Source organism: Myotis daubentonii, chromosome 11 (genome assembly GCF_963259705.1).
Source record: "Myotis daubentonii chromosome 11, mMyoDau2.1, whole genome shotgun sequence".
NCBI classification, from domain to species: Eukaryota; Metazoa; Chordata; class Mammalia; order Chiroptera; family Vespertilionidae; genus Myotis; species Myotis daubentonii.
Window position 1 is genome coordinate 43,260,181 of NC_081850.1, and position 18,786 is coordinate 43,278,966.

Here is an 18,786-nt window from a genome sequence, read left to right on the forward strand (position 1 = left end):
GCTGTCTAAAGGCAAGAGGCTTCAGAAGGAACCAACTCTGCTGACTCCTTGTTCTCAGACTTTCAGTCTCCAGAATTGTGAGAAAAAAAATTCCTGATTACCTGATATATGGTACATTGTTATGGCAGCCCTACCCAACTAAAGCAAATTAAAACAGCAATTACAACTCTCAAACTGGTAAAGAGAAATTAAGCAAATATTTTTCTCAGTGCTGTTATAAGTGTTCATATACTGTTGGCAGTAGTATAAACTCGTATTACTGCCCAGCTGGTGTGGCTCAACGGTTGAACGTCGACCTATGAACCAGGAGGTCAAGTCAGGGCACATGCCCGAGTTTTGGGCTCAATCCCCAGTGGGCAGCAGGAGGCAGGCAATCAATGATTCTCTCTCATCATTGATGTTTCTATTTCTCTCCCTCTCACGTCCTCTCTGAAATCAATAAAAATATATTTTAAAAAAATAAAAATAAGTTGGTATTACTTTTTGAAGGACAATTTGAAAATAATATTGGAAATCTTAAAAATTGAATACTTTGACCCACAAATTATAACACTTCTGAGAATGAATCATATGGAAATAATCAACATTATACAAGATGCTCATTAAAGCCCTGTATATACATGTGAAAAATTGTAAATCTCCTAGATAACAAAATTTAAAGAACCAGTTTAAGACACCAATTCTTAAACTAATTCTTGTTGATGATAAATTATATTATTACTTTTATATTACTTTGTATTTTACCAAGTTCTTCCACAGCCATGAGCTCAAATAATATTCATTGGATGTTTACTATTTTCTAGGCACCATGCTAAACTGTGAATAAGACAGGGAATAAGAGGAGGGACTTAACTGAGTGTAGGAAGTCAAGGCAATAGGCTGGTTTTGTTGTTATAAATCTTTTTTTTTCTATTTTCTTAAGATACAATTGACATATAACATTGCATAAATTATACAACATGATGATTGATATCTACAATAATAAAAGCGTAATATGCTATTTAGACCAGACAGCCGAACAACCTTCCAGATGTCCTTCTGGGCAACCTTCCAGATGAAGCCGGGGCTGCGAGGGCCGAGCCCCTTGCACGAATTTCATGCATCGGGCCTCTAGTGTGTATGTATTGCAAAATGAACACCACAATGAGGTTAGTTAATCTATCACCTCACATAGTCACAATTTTTAAGATTTACTCTGTTAGGAGCTTTCAAAGTAGGTAGGTGGTTGAAACCTGCCTCAAAATGACGCCAGAATAACTCATGAAGAAAGCCCAGCTGAGTTCTGTGCTTGTTGAGATAAGGGAGATCACTATCGTCACTGACTCTTAGTAGTTTCTCAGAAGGGTGAAGGCAAAGGCAAGACACTTTCGAGATTTGGGGGTCTGGATTAAGGTGGTTATCTTGATGCAGAGCTTGATCAAAATTGGGCAGGTTTCTGACGCACTTGATCGGGATTGGTGGACCCAGCAAGGTGACAACTTCCAGGTGAGCCTCTAAGAGCAAACAATCTTTAGATGTTGTCTGTTTTCCTGAGAAAGTATATTTACTCTAGTGAGAGTAAATTGAATAGTCTAGTGTTCGAATTAATGGACTTTCAGGAAGTTCCTGGAACAAACAATAAAATTACTTGCCATTTCATCTTTCTGGTAAGAATTTCCTGGCAGAGTAACATCAGATAAATGTAGACAGTAAGCTTTTTGTGTGTAGACAGTAAGTTATTTTAATTTCTCAAAAGAAACCCTGTTAAATTTCATTTAATCCACTATTTCTCCAACTCATTTGACCATAACAATCTTCTTTTTTTTCCTCCATAAAACCTGTTAACATTTCAAAGAACAGACCATACCAAGCATTAGACTGGGAGATAATTTCCATGAGAGCATATGAACCAGTGGTTTCCAAAGGGTGGTCCAAAAAGCAGCAATGTCAGCATCACTTGGGAACTAGTTAGAAATGGGTCCCACCTACTAATTCAGAAACTCTGGGGGTGAGGTCAGCAATCTGGGTTTTAACCCACCCTCCTGGGGACTCTGATGCATGCAAAAGTTTGAGAATCCATGCTGTCAGCCTTTTAAAAAACTCTAACTACCCTTTCCTCTTTTTCTTTTTCTGCCCTAATGCAGAATTGAAACATGCAGTTGTCTCAGCAGGCTACTACCTGGTATTCCTTCAAGGAAACAGTCTTTTATTATTTGTCTGCATGTATTTAGTGGAGATGGGGGCAGACATATTTTTTGTAAAAGCTGCATGTCCCTTTCTTTATATTGTGACTCATACTCTGATGTTCTCAACTCTTTTTTGAGCTCTTCAAAAACCATACTCTCTTTGCGCTAGATTAGGGCATTAGTGAGGAATATAAAGTGTACTCAAGATTTTAGAGGAGAGCAGCAGGATAAAATGGTACCAGGAGTTTGCTTTTTAAAAAAATACCCTCCCAGCCTTGGGATATCTCTTCTCCCAAACCTCTTTTCTGGACTTTGCAGTTCCTGGGTGGCCTTTCTCTTCCTGCTCCTTCCACACCTTCTCTCTGAACTTTTCTTCTAAGAACTGTTCCGTTCCAGTCCCATAAAAGTTTTGAAAGTTTTTACCCCCACCTCTTCAAAGAAACGGAAGGAAATATATTGAGCCAGAAGACTGTTTGCCTTGTGAACAAAAGCATCCCAGTTCCCCAGGCCCCAGGAAGGCTGTGCTGAGGGAAGGTGACTTCCACTTCCACTCCCACACCTTGGCAGGGAGGAAACCTGAGTTACAATGGTATCGTGTTTCCAATTTGTTTGGGTCAGATTCCAGGGTCCCTTGTAGATCCTTGTTCCAACCTGAGTCCCCCTTCATGTGGTTGGGGTCCTGCAAACCACTCACTTGTCTCCCTCCTGGTGGTTATTGAGAGAATGAAGGCTGCATCGTAATTCAGGGACTTGGTCCAGGAAGTGGCACATCCAAAAGAGACATGTATAGCTACCCGAGAGGAGTATTCCCTGGTGTCAGGCTTTGTTGCACATTAGAATCAGCTGGGGAGCTTTAAAAAGGTCACACCCTACAGCAGTTACGTTGGAATCCTTAGTGCAGACTTCAGGCACCAGTATTTTTTTCAAGCTCCCGTAGTATTTCCAATGTGCAGCCATTTGAGAACTGCTGGGCTACGTGGCGTACAAAATCAAAAACGATGCCAAGACGCTATAACCATTTTGTTCAAAGTGCTTCAAATAACAATGAGTTACATTTCCGTCACACTCTCTGTTCCACAGATGTTACATGTGACACACAAAGAGAAAATGTGACTCATACAAGGAAGACCACACATGAACTGTTTAATAAAGGTGAATAGGGGATGTCACACTCCACTACCTCTGCTCCCATTTAAGCATAAAACATGGTAAATGCTGTATTATTCTTTGAGGTTTCCTGGGACCAAAAAGACTTGGGATCCCTTGCTGGTGTGACTCTGTTGGTTGGAGTATCGTCCTGTACACCAAGGGATTGTAGGTTTAATTCTGGGTCAGGGCACAGGTTGTGGGTTCCATCTCCAGTTGGGGTGTATACGGGAGGCAACTGATTGATGTTTCTCTCTCACATGGATGTTTCTTTCTCCTTCTCTCTTCCTCTCTCTCTAAAATACCTCCCCCACAAAAAGAGTTTGGAGAATGGGTGATACAGGAGATAGTATAGGCAATTTGAATGGAATCACCCTGTATTAATTTATGTATTAATTTCTGAAAGGTTATATATCTGAGAAACCTGAAATTTGGAGAAGTAACATGGTCATGCTTTTTAAAAAAATTAATCATATACTGTAGTTTGGGTTTTAATAATAAAATGTGACTCAGCTGTGGGAAATGCTCACATGTGGTCAGAATCAACATCAAAATAGTTTAACCTTGTTCCATAGCAATTCACACCGTGTGATTCTGGAGACACTTCTGTTCACAGCTCTGGCTTAACACAAATGTCAGTCAGACAAAGGCACTGTGAGGCTACAGAACCCACATCCTGGGGGTTACAGAATATTTAAATTGCAGCGGTGAGGGGGAATATTCAAGGAAAGGAGTTGATAGGGGAAGAGTTTTTATTCTAAAAAATTAATGTTTTAAATTGAATTTCATATTTTTAATTAACTTTTTTTCCAATTAATTGAGGGCTGAAGTTAGAAATTACTAACTGCATCATTACCAGAAGGCGAATCAGTCAAAAGAAGGACATAGATTAATTTGAGCAGATCTGTGTGTTGGCTGCTTCTGTCACTTTCCTAGTTTCCTTTCCACTATTTAACTATTTCTGCACTGGGATGGGCAGGACAGACCCTTGTTAGAAGGAGAAGCGATTTGATTTGGGGGGATTACCAGAGTGGACGCCTCCTGTCAACCCCACTGAAAACCTGGCTTACCTGGAGACTGCACAGAATATCCTACAACTATATGAACGGAAGGCCAATATGACCCTAAAGACTTTGTCACAGAAGAGTTTTCCCCCCAACCTGTGTTTGAGGCCTGGATTCTTCCAACACAGGTTCAGCCTTTGGAATAAATGTCACCTCCCTCATGACAGATCTTGTGGGTTTCCCCACTCAATATCTACCCCCTATTCCTTGCTAACTTAGGGTTTTACCAGATAAAGCTCAGGGTGCCCAGTTAACTTTTTAAAAAAATATATTTTTATTGATTTCAGAGAAGAAGAGAGAGGGAGAGAGAGAGAGAGAGAGAGAGAGAGAGAGAGAGAGAGAGAGAGAGAGAGAGAGAAACATCAATTATGAGAGAGAATCATTGATCCGCAGCCCCCAGCACTCCCCCCACTGGGAATTGAGCCTGCAACTCAGGCATGTGCCCTGACCAGGAATCGAACCAGCAGCCTCTTGGTCAAACTAAGCATACAATGAAGAAAAGCATTCTCTTCAATACATGGTATTGGGAAAATTGGATGGGTACATGCAAAAAAAAAAAAAAAAATGAAACTAGACTACCAACTTACACCATACACAAGAATAAACTCAAAATGGATAAAAGACACGGTCCCAATGCCACCCGGGGGCGGGCGGGGGCTGGGGCGAAGGCAAGCAGTGCCCATCGCCTCGATGGAGCCCTCTCCTGCCCACCGGAGACACTTCCCAATGCCCGGCGGCTGGGGCGAAGGCAAGCAGTGCCCATCGCCTCAACTGAGCCCTTGCCTGCCCACCGGAGACATGGGGCCCACAGAGAGAGAGAGAGAGAGAGAGAGAGAGAGAGAGAGAGAGAGAGAGAGAGAGAGATTTAGAGAGGCGGAATTTGGCATCCCGCATCCCTCCCTGATCGATCACTGTGATTCCAAGCCAGCGAGGGCTGCCTTCAGGCCACAGCTCCAGGACCCTCACCCCCACCCCAGGCCCGAGAGCACAGTGCTGTGCAGGGGCACCCAGGGGTTCAGGGGTTTGGGAATGCAGCCCCAAGGGGCCGGCACAATGTGGGGGTGTGGGCTCTGTTTACACCACCAAGTTCCCCACTTCTGGCCTGTCCCGCGCATGCCTTCTCCTTCCCCTCAGAGGCCCAGCTCCTGCCTACATGCTTGCTGGGCAGGTCCAACTGCACCGGGGAGGGAGTGAGTCATGGTGATCCGGATGGCCACTTCCTGGGATGGAACGGCCGGACCACGGTGATTCATGAGGGCTATGAGGCCCGTGGGGCATGTGCAGCCCTTGGGCGGCGGGTAGCCGGCCAAGCTGAGTCTGGCTTCAGTGGGGCCAGTGGGAGCCCATTGAGGCCACCCCAACCCCCACAGGTCCCAGGTGGATGGTGGCTCAGTGGAGAGCGGTGTCTCTATGCATGGTGCCCAGGGGTGGCTGTGAGCTGCTGCAACCCCGCCCCACGCTTCAGGGAAGGGGAGAAGGCTCGCAGCCACCAGCACCCTAGGCTGCACCACCTGTGCCTCAGCCTGCCAGGTTGGCAGGGTCCAGAGCAGGTGAGCTGCTCCCTTCCCCCAGTGGTAGAACAGGGAGGAGAGTGCTGGGTGCAGGGAGGGGACCTCAGCTGGGATCCTCCTGGTGTGGGGAAGGGGCCCAGCCTGGGCCCGGTGGGGAGCTTAGGAAGTCTGGCTAAGCAGGCGCTGGTTCATACCAACTCCTACTCTGCCACCTTCCTCCAGCTCTTCAAGCTAGCCCCCCTGCCCCACCTGTCCGGGGGATCGGGCTCTGGGTGACCTCCCTGAGCTCAGACTGTGGACCCAGAGACCTCAAGGAAGAGTGCAGGGGCCAGTGCAGAAGTACCAGGGCAGAGTTGCTTCGGTGTCTCGGTGAAGTTTGCAACTGACCCAAGGAGGAAACCAAAGAGGGGAAAGGCCAGGAGGCATGAATTGCCAGCACTTTAGTCACTTGAAAACAGCTCCACTTGGAATGTGAGGTGGTTGTGTGTTCAGCTGAGAAGTGAGGGGGCTGAACTCCACCATTGCTGGGCTCCTGTCAGTCCGAGGCCCAAGCGTCCACCACGACAAGGGGAGAACAGAGTGAGGGGCCTGGAGGAAGGGAGGACAACTGAAGAAAACCGTGTCTAGACTTTCCCCAGCCCTCTCCTTCTTTCTGCTGCCTACAAGAGCCCCAGGCCCGACCACAGTTCTGTCTCCGCCTTTTAGTACTCTATTCTCCAACCACAGAGGAAAAAAATAAGGAAGGAGTCTGTGCTGCCTTCAGCAAGTATCTATATACCTGATCGGCCAGTTGCCTTCCACAGAGGGAGGCCAGACTGCGGCTTAGGCCTGCTCCCCACAGGGACATCAGTAGGACATCCTGTGAGGGCTCCCAGACTGCTAGAGGGGGCAGGCTGGGCTGAGGGATGCCCCCTGAGTGCACACATTTTTGTGCACTGGGCCTCTAGTAAGGCTATAAGAAAAGAGGGAACTCTTATCCATTGCAACAGCATGGATGGACCTGGAGATTATTGTGCTAAGTGAAAAAACAAACAAACAACAAAACAGTCAGAGAAAGCCAAGTACCAAAAAATCTCACTAATATGTGGATTCTAATAAACAAAAATAAACCGATGTACAAAAGAAAACCGGAGGCATGAATACATGGAACACACTGACAAATGTCAGAAGGCAGGGGGTGGGGAGGAATGGATAAGGAAGGTGAGTGGATTAGCTAAAAAACACACATGCATAGCTCATGGACACAGGCAATAGTGTGATGAGGGCCTGACTGGTGCGGCTCAGTGGTTGAATGTGGCCCTGTGAATGAGGAGGTCATGGTTCTATTCTCAGTCACATGCCCAGGCTGTGGGCTCGATCCCCAGTCGGGGGGCGTGCAGGAGCTGATCAATGAGTCTCTCTCATCACTGATGTTTTTATTTCTCTCTCCGTCTCCCTTCCTCCCTGAAATCAATAAAAATATATTTTTTAAAAAAATAGTGTGGTGAGAGCCACAGAAGAGTGGGCAGAGGCTCGGTGGAGTTGCGCAAAGGGGAGGGAAATGGGGGACATCTGCAATAGTGTGAACAATAAAAAAATAAAAAATAAAAAGATAACAATCCTAGCCGGTTTGGTTCAGTGGATAGAGTGTCAGCCTGAGGACTGAAGGGTCCCAGGTTCAATTCTGGTGAAGTGCACATGCTCGGGTTGCAGGCTTGATCCCCAACAGGGGGTGTACAGGAAGCGACCAATCAATGATTCTCTCTCATCATTGATGTTTCTGTCTCTCTCTCTCTCTCCCTCTCCCTTCCTCTCTGAAATCAATAGAAATATATTTTAAAAACAGATTAAATTAAGGTTGCTAACTTTAAGATTGGGAGATTCCCCTCAGTGAGCTACCCGGACCCCTAAAATCACAGGGTCTTTAAGAGTGGAAGATGGAGGCCAAAGAGAGGTCAAGATAAAAATTAGGTAGCTGTCAGTTTAAATATAGATGTGAAGTAGAGGTATATTTAACAGCATGAGCTGGGTGAGGTCCTAGAGGAGTGACAGGAGAAAAACAGGGAGGATCAGTGTCCAGTTGAAGAAAAGGTTACCAGGACAAAGAGTGATTATTTGTTGGAAATGTTGCTGAGATGACGAGTAAGATGAGTTCAGATAAATGCCTACTGGATGTAGTACTGTAGAGCCGAATTTGACAAGAGCAGTTTCCCTAGGGGCATGGCGGGAAGTACTATAATATTTGGAGACAGCAGACACAGACAGTTCTTTTGACACAAACAATCAGACTCTTCCAGAAATTCCCTTTGCGGTACTCACAGGAGGTTTATGCCCCCTGGGGTTCTCCGTAATGTTCTAGAGATCCCAGTGAGATGCCTGCAAGTGTAAGGGCACAGGGCAGCTTGGAGCTCTGTCCTGACAGGTCACTGCAAGGGTGAATGACATCAGCTTTCTGTAAAGCAGGGGTCAGTGAACTAAGGCAAAGATGACCACGCCCACTCACTTGTGTGTTGTCTGTGGCTGCTGTCACCCACAGGGGCAGAGTTAAGCAGTTGCAATAGAGACCACATAGCCCACTGTGCTTATAAGATATTTACTATCTGGCTCTTTCCACAAAAAAAGATCACCAAGTTTTGGAGAGAGAGAGAGAGAGAGAGAGAGAGGGAGAGAGAGAGAGAGAGAGAGAGAGAGAGAGAGAGAGAGAGAGAGAGAATGAGAATGAATTAGGGTAGTGGCTAAAGGATCAAGGGGCTCCAGAAAGGGTTTAAAAAGGGGGGGGGGGGGGGCGCGTAACATTTTTGTATGCTGATATGAAATATTCAGTAGAAAGAATAAATAAATGTAGAAGAGATAATTACTGGGTGATGTTCTGGATTATGACAGAATGGTGGGGATCAAGTGCCCAAGTGGAAGAGTCAGTTTTCCTAAGAATAGAGGCATACATGTCTTTTATTATTATTCAATGAAAAGAAGTAAAACATTTGGTTTTGGATTCTACCACCAGAGGGCACCTCTGCCACATTTCAAACTGGACTGTTAAGTCAGTATTAAATAAATACGTTTATATCTGGGACGTTCTTGTTCAGTTAGCATTTTAGTTTGAAATACTCTGTGAGCCTACCCGATGTTTCTGTGTCCTGGGGCAAGTCAGCCCACTCTCCCTGGTGGCCAGGACACAGTGCTAATCTGTTTCTCCTCCACCCTCTCCAACCCTTTCCCCTTCCTTTGCTGGGCCAGGGCCTCATAATTGTAAAAATGCCCCACAGTTTCTCTTGGGCCCTCTCACTCTCAGAAGAGTGCATTTAGTGTCCTGGTGGCACCAGCCACCCCTTTCCAAGGGGCTTCTAGATAGGAAAACTGGAGTCCAGGCATATCTCCGAGGCCTGGAGCTTCTCTCTTGTTGAGAGTTCATCATCATCTCAAACTCAGTGTCCAAATCATGCCCAACATTTGCTCTCTCCTTTCTATGTGGCCCTTCTAGTATTTTTAAACAGACATTTTAAAAAATCTGTTTTATTGAGGTATAGGTTACATATGAAGGGGAACAGAATTTGTGACCCCAGAATATGCCTGTTTGGCATAAGGATAAACTTGAGCTGGTTATTTTTTAAAACAGCAAACATGGGAGAAGCTCTGAACACTGAGCAGGTGACTCTTTTGTAAGAATATTTACGTTTACAAGGGAAATCTCCATTTGAAAGGGTGTCTCCCGCTCTGTCCCAGGAACACAGGGTGAATCAAAACAGCAATGAGGTACCATCTCACACCTGTCAGACTGGCTATCATCAACAAATCAACAAACGACAAGTGCTGGAGAGGATGTGGAGAAAAAGGAACACTTGTGCACTGCTGGTGGGAATGCAGACTGGTGTAGCCACTATGGAAGACAGTATGGAGTTTCCTTAAAAAACTGAAAATGGAACTCCCATTTGACCCTGTGATCCCACTTCTAGGAATATATCCCAAGAAACCAGAAACACCAATCAGAAAGGATATATGCACCCCTATGTTCATAGCAGCACAATTCACCATAGCTAAGATCTGGAAACAGCCTAAGTGCCCATCAGTAGATGAATGGATTAGAAAACTGTGGTACATCTACACGATGGAATACTATGCTGCTGTAAAAAGGAAGGAACTCTTACCATTTGCAACGTCATGGATGGAACTGGAGAGCATTATGCTAAGTGAAATAAGCCAGTCAATAAAGGAAAAATACCACATGATCTCACTCATTCATGGACAATAGAGACCATTATAAACTTTTGAACAATAATAGATACAGAGGCAGAGCTGCCTCAAACAGATTGTCAAACTGCAGTGGGAAGGCCGGGGAGGGTTGGGGGGCAGGAGGTAGGGGGGTAAGAGATCAACTAAAGGACTTGTATGCATGCATATAAGCATAACCAATGGACATAAGACACTGGGTGATAGGGGAGGCTAGGGGACTGTCTAGGGCGGGGGGATAAAATGGATACATATGTAATACCCTTTGTAATACTTTAAGCAATAAAAAAAAAAATAAAAAAAATAAAACTCTAGAAACAATTATCAGGGGAGAACACAACAATTTAAAGACTTATATCTCTATAACAACCATAGCTGTTAGTTTACGGTGCTTTTCCTGTAACCTCTCATACTGCACACCCCCACCCCACACCCCCATCCAAATCTTCTTTTGTCTTTAGCTGCAGATGGTATTTAAGGTTGTGGATTGGGCCATTTCAGGGAGTCATCAGTCTCCTTGGGTATCTCCCACGTCTACAGGAGGTACACTATGAAACGTTTGTTTGTTTTTGTCCTGTTATTCTGACTTTTTCCACAGGGGTTCTCAGCCAAGAACCTATAAGCATAGAGATAGAATTACTTTTCCTTCTTGTCACATACATTAAAATGTATCCATTTTAAGTGTATAGTTCACTGAACTTTGAGAAATGCATGTACCCATGTAATTACTACCATGATCAAGATAAAGAACATTTTGATCACCCTAAAAAGTAAGTCCATCCCCCTCAGCCCCAGGTAACAACTACTCTCCTTTCTTTTTTAAAATGTTTTTATTGATTTTTAGAGAGAGAGGAAGGAAGAGGGAGAGAGAGAGAGAGAGAGAGAGAGAGAGAGAGAGAAATTGATGTGAGAGGGAAACATCAATTGGTTGTCCCCTGAACGCCCCCTACTGAGGATTGAACCTGAAACCAGGGCATGTGCCCTGACCAGGAATCGAACCAGCAACCTTTAGCGCACAGGACGATGCCTAACTAAACAAGTCACACCAGCCAAGGACAACTACTCTCCTTTCTAGCACTACTAATTAGATGTGCCTATTAAGAAATCCAAATACACAAATATGAATCAAATGATATGTGCTCTTATGTGTTTGGCATCATTACCTCAGCATAATGTTTCTGGGATTTATCCATATTGTTGTGTGAATCAGTTTTGTTTTTTAACTAAGTAGTGTTCCATTGCATGGATATGTCACAATCTATTCCGTCAGGTACTTCTTTTAAGTTGATTTTTCTAAAAAACATCATGATAGGCATTTACTCACTGTAAATTATTTTCCTTTTTGATAAAAATGTTCAATTTGTTACTGGCTAGTTTATTTACTCATGTATTTTATACCTTTTTTTCAAAGTGGAAATATATTTTTAAAGCTATGATGTTTGCAAAAAATATTCATATGTATATTTTTCTTTATCCAAACATTTAAGAAGTAGAATGTAAAAATCCCTGGACATGACTGAATATGCATTATTTATTTATATCTTTGATCATGAGTAAAAGTTCGTGTAGTGAATGCCCTTGTTTAAAAATCCACTAATATATTAACATTACTTTCTATGACAATATAGAATGATATTCCCACCACTTTTTTACAGCTACATAATGCCAGCACAAATAACCATTTTTCTACTGTTGGGAGTCAAGGACACTTTCCCCTTTCCCTCTTAGTTCTTCTGGCTGGTCAAATAATTTAAATGACATACAGTAGATTAAAGGAAGAAAAATCAAGTTTTAATACATATATATGGGGAACTCACATAAGCATGAAAATACCAAACACAGTGAAGCAAAATGAGGTATACATGTCATTCAGAACTAAGGAGAGGGCAGTAAGGCAATTCACAGGGAGATGAAAAGAGTTATTATTTAGTAAACAAATGTATACAGAACCATCTTGAAACAATGGGACACAGAGAGGACGTGGATCAAAGTGGATTTGCTAGGTTTCACCCGTTTTTATTAAACTATTTATATTTATATTAAAATACTAGAGGCCCGATGTACGAAATTTGTGCAAGAGTAGGCCTTCCTTTCCCCAGCTGCTGGCACCGGCTTCCCTCTGGCACCCAGGACCCGGGCTTCCCTCGCAGCCCTGGCTTCATCCGGAAGGTCGTACGGAAGGACGTCTGGTCCAATTAGCATATTACGTTTTTATTATTATAGATACTCATCTATAATGGTAGCTCACTTTTTACAGAAAGTCCCTTTGTATAAATTCTTTTAGGCAGTTAGGGGTATCGTCAAAGGTTCTTTATGAGCCGTCTGGGCTTTGACCGTTTTCAGATCTAAATAATTCACATGGCAGAGGGGCACATCTTGGGTGACTTGTTTTGAACCCCTACTCTATCAATGAAAACTGTTTTTAAAAGATACTGTTTCAGTGAAAGACTATACGTTGTCTATAGCATACCCTTTGGGGTTATAAATTCTAGCCCTGTCAATTATCATTGAACTATTTCCAAAAATAATGTAACTGGCAAGAACATGTGTTTGTTTTTGTGGTATACAAAACTGAAGTCAAACCAAAGTCAAGGTGGCAGTGGAAGATATTAAAAGCAAACATTTGGGATAACATAATTATAAATAACCATAGCTCTTTTAAAAATGAGAAGAATTTAAAAAAAAAAACCCAAGAACATGATAAACATAAGGCACAGAAAATTATTCTAAGACATAGAATCTTTGTCTTCTAGGCAGATTACTCGGAAGGTAAAGCAAAACTAGATTATAACCTCTTATTAAGAGCAGACCAGTAATCTAAGAAAATTTTATCATTTTAACAGCAAGAACCCCAAATTCTGTTTTTTAAAATCAGTATAATATTTGACACTAAAGCTTTAAAAAACTTCTTATAAATGAAACCATCAAACCTTTAAAAGCAAGCAAACAAAAAAAAACCTTAGCCAGCTTTGACAATGACAAAATTCCCTCTTTGAGAAACTTCTACAACTTTCTACATTTTTTCTGGTTTTGTCCTACACTTCTCTCTTCATCCCCACCCCCTCCCACCCTCCCCCATGGTCCCCTCCCTGTCTACCTAGCTTCCTTCTGTCTCCATGAAGGCATGCAGGGTCCTCCTCCCCAGGCTGTGTCTTTGTGACTAATAAACTGTTATCAATCTCATCTGTCCAGTGTCCATCTTGGCCATCTCGTACTATTTGGGCAGGGGATCATTCTTCCTTCACCAATGAGGTAAAGAAGAGGTGAGCATGATAGAGGGAGCCTATATCTCAAGGGGCTGGAGTGGGTAGGGAAGGGTATCACAGTCGTGCATAGGAGGTAGAGTCAGTAGAGGTGCTGACAGGATAGATCAAAGGGTTCAAGGCAGCTGAAGAGAATGTTAAGGTGATAAAAAGGAGAAATGGAGATAGTGGGAAGGGAAAGGTCTCAGATGAGCTAGTTTGGGAAGATACCAAATTTCCCAAAAAGGCCTTGGGAGTCCTGAATTGCCTTTGGTAAATTTTGCCAATTCCTGAAGATATTAAACTAAATTAATGCCATAATGACAACTAGTCAGTGGGAGAGACAGATAGAGGGTGCCGGATCGAGTAAGAGTTATCTGTGGGATTAACAGTAGTTAATCCCCAAAAATAAACTTTAAAGAAGCTGAGAAAGAATCCCACTTCATTAATTCCCTGGCCTAATCCCTGGGTTGAGGAACAAAGGGAGAACAGAAGAGGTCTTAGAGGAGGGCCAAAGAAGAATCTTTGTTGGAAAATATTCTCTTTTTGCTGGAAAGAATTAAAGTAACTTCAACAGACAAGATGTCCTGAGCACTAGCTCAAAAATGGAACTCACCAAAGGATCTCAAATTGCTGAATGTGGGGGTCCCTAGGGGAGGTATAATCCTGATCTGGGTCACAGCACCATTAAACTGTCAAATAAAACCACATCTGAATTTAGGTGAAGGGAAGACTTGTTCAAAGGAATTACCACAACAGGGAAGGGGTCTATTGGACTACACGGGGGAGAGGGTGTAATAGGGAAAATGCTTCCATTGTAAGATATGTAAGCTTTTGAAAGGCCAGGCAGAAAAGGTCTCTTATAGGGAGGAGTCCAATGGCTAGAAAGATCCTATCTCAGGGAGTGGGATTGTTGTAGGCAGTTAGACAGAGGAGAGCAGAGCAAGGTCGATGGGCCAGGTACAGATCACCAGGGTGGGTATTGCCGGCACACAGTTTGGACCAGGACCACTCCGCCTTTCCTACCTAGAGATAACATCTAGGCCTCAGAAGTATTTCAGCTCCAGGCCCAAACAAGCAACAAAACAGCCTCAGGACCAACTGCATTGAATAATGACCCTCTCCCTGCCCTGGTGCTGGCCAATCAGCTAGTGGAGACCACAACCCTGAAAGGACACACCTGGAAAACTGCTGAATACTCCTTTGAGATCTTCCCCTGGGGCCTCCCCTAACATCCCCACCCTTAAAACCCTTAGGACTGGAGGATCCAGTGCTCTCCTTCTGGGAGCACGTTACCATTAACTTCCTCATTCCCAAGCTCCAAAAGCCCTTCCTTTACCTCTGTAACTTGTTTCCTAAGCTCACTTCTAGGAATTACTTCTACCTCTGTGATTTACCAAATAAATGTTCTCTTACAGTTTGGGTCTTGGCTCTGAATTCTTTCCTAGCCAGAACCCAAGTACCGAGGTTGCTGAACCCAGGTTTGGTCTGACCCCACTGGTCAGACACCTGGTATTGTTCCCACTGCCTACAACAGGGATACGCAGGTGGCATCTTTGAGCTCAGATGGGAAGGGGCCATTAGGGCTTTGTTCTGCATCCCAATGCTGGCTTAGGCTGAGGGTGGATGAAAGCTCAAAGGTTTGGGAAGGGAGGGAAGCCAGAATAAAGTTTGATCAAGGAAAGTGAGCAGGCATTTTGTGCAGGTTGGCCAGTGGGGACAAACAGCTCAGTGAATCATTTATGAGACAAAAAAGAGAATTTGGAGGGTCTGTGTCTGGCCTCATCACAGGTAAACAGGAAGCTCTCTGTGAGTCTATTCTAAGTGAGTCTTGAGCAAAGGTGGTGGTTCTTCCCAGTAAGCTGTCTTCTGGAACACAGAATAGTGTGCGTGTGGGGGTTTCTTTAGCCATCACTATCTTCTGGGAGCACAGTTTGGGTCAAGTTCAACATTATCCCCTTACTTAAGTTACACTTAAATTTTTTTTTTAGCCTCTGGGATGATACTCTAACTAACTGAGCTACATGGCCAGGGGAAGTTGTACTTTTAACCATAGTTATAGTATATTTAAAAAATATATTATAATTGTCTTAAATTACCACTATAACAGCTCTGTTTACTAGGACTTCCCTGCATCTATATTAGGATATTTGATAGTTGTAATCATGGATTTACTCCTTATGCTGGTTCTGACGGTATATCTTGAAGTTCAAACCCATCCTTCTGTACTCTGGAGATGCTGTGGCTGTGACACAGCAAACCATATTTCCTGTAAAGTTTGCCCATAAGGGGTGCTTGGGAGACTGGAAGCCTGGAGTGGGAAGAAGGGACTTGCTTCTTGATATCAGTTTGCTGTAACTGAGGAATCAGAGGGAAGCTGGTAGTCAGGAACGGGGACCATGGTGGTGTTGGGGCTGGGGGAGAGAGGAAGGAAAACTGGGGAACCCAGCTAGGCAGAATTGCTAGGTAACCCAACTGGGCATGGAAAGAAGGGCACACAGGAGAGACAAACTTTAAAATGTATGGATTGTTGCTAAAACAAGCAGGTTTCAGATAACCAACCACAAGGCAATGAGGCGTATAAACCAATCCCAAGGATACTGCTAAGGCAGAATTCTTTGAAAAGGCCAAGCAGGAGCTAGCAAGGCTGTATCCAGCCCCCTAGATTAAAAATCAGGCATTTGGGAGGGACCAAGATGGCGGCGTAGGGAGTAGACCTGTGCAGGCTGCCTCCCACATCATCATTGAAACTACCAACTATAAGACAAACAACCACCATTCAGAACCATGGGGAAGTTGGCCCAGTGGAAGTTCTACAACTGGAAGGAGAGAAGGAAGTGCAGTGAGACTGAGTAGGAGCTACAGAGGTGCCAAAAACAGAGGTACACAGTCACACACCAGGCGGGCGGCAACTGGATGCGCGGTTTTTTTTCAATCGGATTGTCAGGGCGGGTCCCCAAGGCTCTAGATCCCATGGGGAGAGGCGGCACAGCCTTGCAGCGTTTGGAAAGCGAGGGAGGCTCTGGCGAGCAGCTGCTTGCTGGCACTGGGGGACGCGAAGTCCCGGTGTCCCAAAGAGGCGAGGAGGCACAGAGACGCCACCATTGCTATTTGCCCCGCTCCGGCGACTCCCTGAGACCCAGCCCTAATCAATTTACATCCCCATCCAAGCTGTGCCAGGGGCACAAAAAGACCCACCTGCGCTTTTGCAGCCTAACCCAACATATTGCAGACTTCAACTCCTCACACCCATGGGAGACGCGCTCAAGAAGCAGACCCAGGAGAACCAAGATGGCAGCGTAAGGTACAGACCTGTGCGTGCTGCCTCCCACAACAACATCAAAACTACCAACTATAGGACAAACAGCTATCATACGGAACCATGGGAAAGCTGGCCCAGTAGAAGCTCTACAACTGGAAGGAAAGAAAGAAGAGCATTGAGACTGAGTAGGATGTGCAGAGGCGCCAAGTACAGAGCCCAATCCAGCAGGCTGCAGATTTCGGCTCCTCGCATCCCAGAGGGATGCACTCAGGGGGCGGAGTCGGGTTTGGGGCAGGCCCGGGGCGGGCCAGCTGGGCTGGCGATGTGGAACCGCTGTACCAGCAGGCACACAAGCACGCCCACCGGCTCCAATCTCGTGTGGGACGCTGGGGGACAGCAGACGGGCAGTCTGTGCACTTGGTGGAGGGCGAAGTCCGAGAAGGCGTGCTGGATGTTCAGCCACCAGGAACGCTGGGAAATTTTGTCTGGTGGGGAACTGCCCAGCAGGGGACAGAGTGCCAAATTTTGTGTTTCCCTGGTGAGGACGGGACAGCCCCGGTGAGGTTGAAACAGCCCCAGTGATGCCGTGAGGGCCCTGGTGAGGTCGGGACGGCCCCGGTGAGGTTGAAACAGCCCCGGTGAGGCCAAGATGGCCCCAGTGAGGTTGGGATGGCTCCAGTGAGGTTGGGACAGATAATGGGGACCAGTATAGACTGATTAACAGGTGTAGATGCAGAGGCAGAGCAGCATTGAACAGACTGTCAAACTACAGTAGGAAGCCTGGGGAGGGTTTGGGGGGGGTTAAGAGATCAACTGAAGGACTTATATGCATGTATATAGGAATAACCGGTGGACACAAGACACTGGGGGGTGGGGGCCAGGGGAGTGTCAAGGGGGGGGGGGGGGAAGGAGACATATGTAATACTCTTTGTAATACTTCAAGAAATAAAAATTATAAAAAAAAAAAATCAGGCATTTGCTCTTGCTCCCCCACCCCCACCCCCCACCCCTGTGTGCTAGATTCCTGGGTTGATGGCAGGAGATATGCTCCCCTGCGCCCACGTGGCTTATGGCCATGTGGGACTCTGCACATGGACTAATAGACTTGAACGCTTGACTCTAACATGGAAAGGAAGCTCTGGGCACTGGCTTACTCCTAACCCCAGCTGCACCTTTGCCAGGACTTCCTTCTCTCAATAAACTTTGGTTCCACTGACCGGTTTGTTCTGCGACTTCATTCTTCTATTTCATGAGACAACGAACTCGGAATCAAACCGCACTTTTCGTTTTCATAACTGCCACATCACCCAGCAATGGTTCTTTTCCCTGGCTGCAGCAATTGGTTCCAAATTCTAGTTTTTAATCTACCTTCTCAGATCCAGCAACCTTCAACATTTACCTTCAGAAATACCCCGGGGTAGGGGGTTAGGGGGGTACAGTCCCTTCCTTGGAAGCCTGAGTCCCAGCTCCCTCCAGGCCCTCTTCCATCTCTTAGTTTCTGATAATCCGAGTACTTCTCTATCCAGATCTCTCAGTGGCAGCTGCTTCCTGCAGTTACTGCAATGTTTCCTCTTGCCTTTCTAACCCTCCATTGCCTGTTTAAGCAATTCCTTAAAGTTTTTCTGTAAAAATAGCTGCTGAGATTTCTGTTTTATGAGTAGACCCTGACACCCCTAAGAAACTCAGAAATACCCTTTGAACACCTTGTATAGATTTATGATAGGTTTGTTATTGTGGTAACTAAATGACATTTATGGGATACACCCAGTGTCCAACTGACAAAAATCTATATTCTAAAAGTTAATTTATAAATCCATTGTTTGAATCTTGAAATTATTTTTCCAGGCAAAACAATATTACACATTAAAATTTGATGAGCAGATCAATTCACCAAAGCTCATAATATATCTGAAGCACAACATTGCACAAATTGTGTTAGGGAACAGAATTAGCATTGTTTTGGCAATGTTAAAGAACAGAATTCAGTGGAGCAAATTTGGCTTTATTAAGTAACTAGAGGCCTGGTGCACAGATTTGTGCACTGGTGGGGTCCCTTGGCCTAGCCTGGGGGGATCAGGCTGAAACCGGCACTTCAATATTCCCTGAGGGGTCCCAGATTGTGAGAGGGTGCAGGCCAGGCCAAGGACCCCACGGGTGCATGATCGGGGCCAGGGAGGGACTGCAGGAGGG